The sequence below is a fragment of the Callorhinus ursinus genome, unplaced genomic scaffold, assembly GCF_003265705.2.
Source record: "Callorhinus ursinus isolate GAN/ISIS: 27379988/994484 unplaced genomic scaffold, GSC_fseal_2.0 scaffold5, whole genome shotgun sequence".
Taxonomy (NCBI): Eukaryota; Metazoa; Chordata; class Mammalia; order Carnivora; family Otariidae; genus Callorhinus; species Callorhinus ursinus.
Genome location: NW_027397067.1, coordinates 26,148,542 through 26,154,704, shown reverse-complemented (window position 1 = coordinate 26,154,704; position 6,163 = coordinate 26,148,542).

Below are 6,163 nucleotides of genomic sequence, written 5' to 3'. Positions count from 1 at the left end.
GGCCAGCAACTCTATTGCAGCTCATCCTGTAATCATAGGATGAATGACATACTCATTTATTTCTTTTGAAATACTTATTAGTCACAGCAGTAGGATTTTCCCAGGAGCAAATAGCTGACCAATTCTTGCTACAGTTTAATAGAACTTCTTGCCCTCAGGGATCACTCTAACTGGGGATTCCATTTGCACAGGTACATGACACAGCCAAGGAAGAAGGCAAAGTTGAACTCTGCCTTAGCCTGCCCCGGTCTCTGTGGGTGACCTCTCAATAAAGGAGGAAAACTGTTTGAAGCCGTGGCAGTGCCTGGCTGACATAATGACCAACTAAAGTCCTTCGAGAAAAGAAGATATGGAGAGAGGTGTTTCAACTCTGCCTGACTTGTTTAGTAACATAGGCAGTCAGTTTCTCTGGGAAATTATGGATATATGTGATCTTTGTGGAAGGCCTGAGAATTTCGGCTTTTTAAAAAATTAATATCAATATTAAAGCTGAAGTTTTTTAATCTGTGAATATTCTAATACATCACGTTTATTATGAATTTGAAAATGCCATTAAAAAAAAAAACAGAACTCTGCCACATGCAATGGATAATGAGGCATCCTTAGGAAACATGCCTCACATTGTATCTTCTCCTTTAACTGTTTATTATCTGGCACAACAATCATTCTCTCTGGCTCAACTGCTTTCTTGTACCCTGACTTGTATAACGTAAAGATTGTAAGTTTCAGGATGCCTGGGTGGCTAAGTTGTTAAGCGTCTGCCTTCCGCTCAGGTTCCAGGTGCCATGGTCCTGGAATAGAGCCCCACGTCTGGCTTCCTGCTCAGTTGGGAGCCTGCTTCTCTCTCCCTCTTCCACTTCCCTCTCCCTCTTCCACTTCCCCTGCTTGTGTTCTCTCTCTAGCTGTCTCTCTCTCTCTGTCAAATAAATAAATAAAATCTTAAAAAAAAAAAAGACTAAGTTTCATGAAGGCAGGGATTTGAGCTGGCTCATTTTTGTCTAACTAGGGTCTAATGTAATTCCTGGTTTGAGAGGCACAGCTTAGTAAATATTAAGAGTTTAATACAATTTCTCAACCATGTGCTTATTTATGCTCATTTGTTTAGGTATTTCATGATAACTGAAAATTTTCCCAAATTGAATGGCCTGCTAGCGACACAATCAAAACAACTATAATTCTCTCTTCTAGCTAATTCATCTAGAGTGGTCATATAAGTGGAAAACTTCAGAATCATCTTTTAATCCCTGGAATTTGAAAGCTTCGCATCAGTGTTTAAACTTACTACATCTTCCTACAGCTGGACAACATAGTAATACCAAAATGCATAAGTTATTGCCCGTCAGCTAGTGCAGAATATTTCTGATAGAGAATAAGGACTTCAAAATTAATAGCTCATATTTACTGAATAATTGTTCTGGTTGTACGTTTAAACACTTTAAGTATATTATCTCATTTAGTCATTTAAAGGAAAACAATTAGGTAGTGCTATCATTATTATTATAAGCAAATTGAGTCACATGGTAGTTAATTGCCGGATATTATCCTATCAATTATGGAATTCACATAGACCCAGAGGCTGAACTCTGAATACCTGCCATGTTGGTTGTTGTTCTTGTATTGCTTATTGACTGAGATATTTTTAAAAAGACTATCGATTGTCTATTTTTAAAAATGGACCAACAATATCTTGAGCTAAATTTTTCTTCACTGGAGTTTCTTTCAGAACCAGGTAATGTTAACAACTGTTGGGAACCACGCCAAAAGAAGGATTGGTGACTTTCGGAGTCTGTAATGAAAAAGAGATTGATAGGAATTTATTGTAAAGATTCCTGGGAAGACAAAAAGAAGTGGTGGAGAAGAATCCAGGCTTTCAATTTTTAAAAACCAATCAGTCTTTTCTTCCCGGTTTTTGCTCTCAAAGCAGCATAGGGCACCTAGGCTTTTCCCCTGCACTGCATCCCACTTTCATTTTTCAGAGTTTTCAAGCGTGTTGGACATATTTCCCTTTCTGCATCCTCTCCCTTCATCTGAGTGATATATTTGTAGTGGTAATCTGAGTAAATAAAGCTTTGCTCATTAAACTGTGAATCCAGGTGAAATGGGTTGCATTTTCAAGAATTTAGTGAGTGAAATTAATTTTGTAAAAGGACCCACAGGGGTTGGTTAGGACACCTGGCATGAAGTCAGGAACTAAGAGGCCAGGAGTCTAGATGGCAAGGAAAGGTGTCTAGGAGCTGAAGAGAGGATATGGGAAATAGGTGTTCCCATGTGGAATTGGCAGACACAAAACAACCAGTAAGTTCAGTCAATATCTGGTAACAACCTTTGCTCAGTTAGCATGGTGATACTTAGAAAATATCATTGTCATGAAGTAGGCGAGAAAAAGAACTGACTAGTGTTATTCATGAGTTGAGTTTTTGATGCTTAAAATGGGAAAAGTCAGTGGAACATCATAGGCGAAATATTTAAAAGGTTAAAGAAAATACACAGAAGAAATTTAGGAGAGGCCATAGCTAGCTATAGTGCAGTGGGAGTCATTTGGATCCAAATTATACAATGCAATGTCGTGTCAGTGGTTAAGATCACTGAGAAGATGCAGAGGGAATGGAACGAAGGAGAAGACTATGATGTAAGGGTTGGGCTGGAATTTAGACAGTGTTTTCAGCTGGGGACAGTATAAAGAAGAACAAAAAGTAAAAGTGATATGCCAAAGAAATTCTAGAAGTATTTAAATGGTTCCTTTTGTTACCAAATACCCAAATTGGGTTTTCTGTTTATTTGTGTGCTATTTTTAAAATAGTAGCTCTTGGGGCTCCTGGGTGGTTCAGTTGGTTAAACTTCCAACTCTTGGTTTTGGGTTAGGTCATGATCTCAAGCCCCACATTGGGTCTGTGCTCAATGTGGAGTCTGCTTGAGATTCTTTCTCCCTCTCCCTCTGTCCCTCCTCCCATTCGCACTCTCCCTCCTTTCAAATAAATAAATAAGTAAAATCTTTAAAACAGTAGCTCTTACATCTAACCCTTCCTCCCCATTCATACAGTACTGAGAAACCCGGTTCTGTACATGTTTCTGTGTGATGAGTAGTCAGACTTTGGCTTCATGGGGCTTGTGTTTTATTTATTTCTTCAGCAGAAACAGTAAATTTTTATTGGGGGGCAAGTTGAAAACATAATCATGTGACAGAAATATGAACTCTGTAAAAAACTTTACAAATAAATTTGCTACCCAAATGATCATACCCTCCTGATCATTGGGCCTCGATTGTTGGAATGAAAATGAGCCCGTGGGATTGGGCTGCTTTCTTCCTATCCTGGGCGGTCCCTGAGAATGAAGCCAACTTTGAGCATCTCAAGCTGTGACATGGGTTCTGGTAATATCATTTGCACCCTCAATTAAGTGATAGCTGTAACCAGCCTTATTTCTAGACGTTTTTGTTAAATGAGCAAATAATTTCCTTTCATTTCTAAAGTTATTTTGAGGGCTTATTTTTGATGGTTCAAAACTAAAAGAGTCATATGTGATGCATAGATAGTTTCATGGAACTTTTTCTGTGATTTAACCATTCTCATGGGCCGAAACCCATGGCAAATAAATGGGTAGAGTTTATGTCCCTATTTGCCTCCTTTCTCTGCAACGTAATATTGGCCACAAATAAAGCTGGAAACAAAAAATAAGACAATTGAAGGTAAATCTCGCCTCCATGCAGGCATTGGACCTTAGCTTTTTCATCATTAGGAACTCCCTGCTCTCATTAACAGAGCCAAAAGGATTCAGATATTTTAAAATACCCTATTAACAACAAAAATACTTCAACTCAATGTTCATTCAAAGCATTTTGCAAAGATTGTGTGTGTGTGTGTGTGTGTGTATACTACAGGGTGAAAAATAGTCTGTGCCTTAATTTTATGTCACGTATTTTGCTACTATGATTCTAGGATGGGGTCCTTGGTGCGTCACTTTAATACACAAGAATAATATGTATTTTACTATACATGCTTAAACTGAGTGTTAGAAAATTCTTTAACAATGCCTTAATGTATGTTGAAGAGACAGAGCATGAAACAAATCCCAATATTTTTCTAGAGAATCCGTTATTTTTAAGTAGTTATATAGTCGGGGCACCTGGGTGGCTCAGATGGTTAAGCGTCTGCCTTTGGCTCAGGTCGTGATCCCAGGGTCCTGGGATCGAGCCCCACATCGGGTTCCTGGCTCATCAGGGAGCCTGCTTCTCCCTCTGCCTCTCTCCCTGCTCATTTTCTCTCTGTCTGTCTCTCTCTTTTTCTGTGTCTCTGTGTCTCAAATGAATAAATAAAAAAAAAATCTTTAAGTAGTCACATAGTCATATTGGTAGGGCCCATGTACTAGTGTATTTCAGTCTGATGGTTCCATTAGGTCACTTTTTATGATACTTTTCAATGTTAATTTTATACATCTGGACTTTGTTTTGTAGCAGACAAAACACCTACGTTTCCGTAAAATTGCGATGCTTATTTACTTATTAATTCAATAAATACTCACTGCATCTCTTCAATATTCCAGGTACTTTGCAAAGTGCTGGGGAAACAGTAGTGAAAAAAACCGCTGTGATTCTTGTCTTCAAAGAGCTCTATTTTAGTGGAGATTTGAAAGCACTAAATAGCATGTAACAGTAGTATGTAAGCTCCATGAAGCCTAGAATTTTTGTCTCCCTTGTTAACTGTTGTACCTAGGACAGAATAGCGATTTCACAGGTATTTGTTGAATGTTTTTTTTTCTTTTTTTTATTTTTTATTTTTTATTATTATGTTAATCAGCATACATTACATCATTAGTTTTTGATGTAGTGTTCCATGATTCATTGCTTGCGTATAACACCCAGTGCTCCATTCAGTACGTGCCCTCTTTAATACCCATCACCAGGCTAACCCATCCCCCCACCCCCCTCCCCTCTAGAACCCTCAGTTTGTTTCTCAGGGTCCATCGTCTCTCATGGTTCATCATCCCCTCCGATTTCCCCCCTTCATTTTTCCTTTCCTACTATCATCTTTTTTTTTTTTAACATATAGTGTATTATTTGTTTCAGAGGTACAGGTCCTGTGATTCAACAGTCTTGCACAATTCACAGCGCTCACCATAGCACATACGCTCTCCAATGTCTATCACCCAGCCACCCCATCCCTCCCGCCCCCCGCATTCTTAATCTCAAGAAACAAACTGCTGAATGTTTAAATAAAAGAATGAATGAGTTTGATGTAAGGTCCTATGGAACGATATAACAGAGAGATTTAACTTAGTGTGGGGGTCAAGGAGGTCCCTCTGTTCAAGTAAAAAAGCAGAGCCGTAGTAATTAGCCTTATAGAAGAAAAATCTAAGGGTAGTATCCAAACGTAAGCGTAGACTAGTAAGGGAAGAAAGCAGTCAATACTCATCCCAGATGACCTAAGGTAAAAGAGCAAGGGTTGACAGGACACTTGATCACATGGATAAAAAGGATTTAGTTGCAATGGAATGAACAGCTTCCAAGGCTATGGAGAAGATTATGATCATAGAGATTCAAGTGTCTATCATTTACAATAATGCTTGATTAGAGGCTTGTCTCCAGGTCCCAACTAAAGGAACACTGACAAATGATAATGGAGACTTTCACCCCAATACATTTTGAAATACCTTGCTAATTGCTTCCTTAACTCTATTCTCTCCCCACTTTAATCTATCCTACTTGTGCTTGCAAAAACCTCCTCACTGGGCCGAGTAACAAGGAAACATTGTGAGAGAAATTATTCAAAGCACAATAAGTGATGATAACCCCAAAGTCCCCAATTCTTTTCTTTCGCAAGGGAGGAGGGTGATCCATATTAATCATGTCTAGATTCCTATAATTATTCCCAAACAAAAACAGTATTGGATGAAAGTTGACCATTACTGGCACCTCACAATCATCTCCAGTAACAAAGTGGAAAGAAGGAGGAGTTATTTAGCTTATAATTTGGGGAATAGGTTTGGCTTTAAAATTTTCATTTGTAGGGGCGCCTGGGTGGCTCAGTTGGTTAAGCGACTGCCTTCGGCTCAGGTCATGGTCCTGGAGTCCCAGGATCGAGTCCCGCATCGGGCTCCCTGCTCAGCAGGGAGTCTGCTTCTCCCTCTGACCCTCCCCCCTCTCACGCTCTCTCTCTCTCTATCTCAT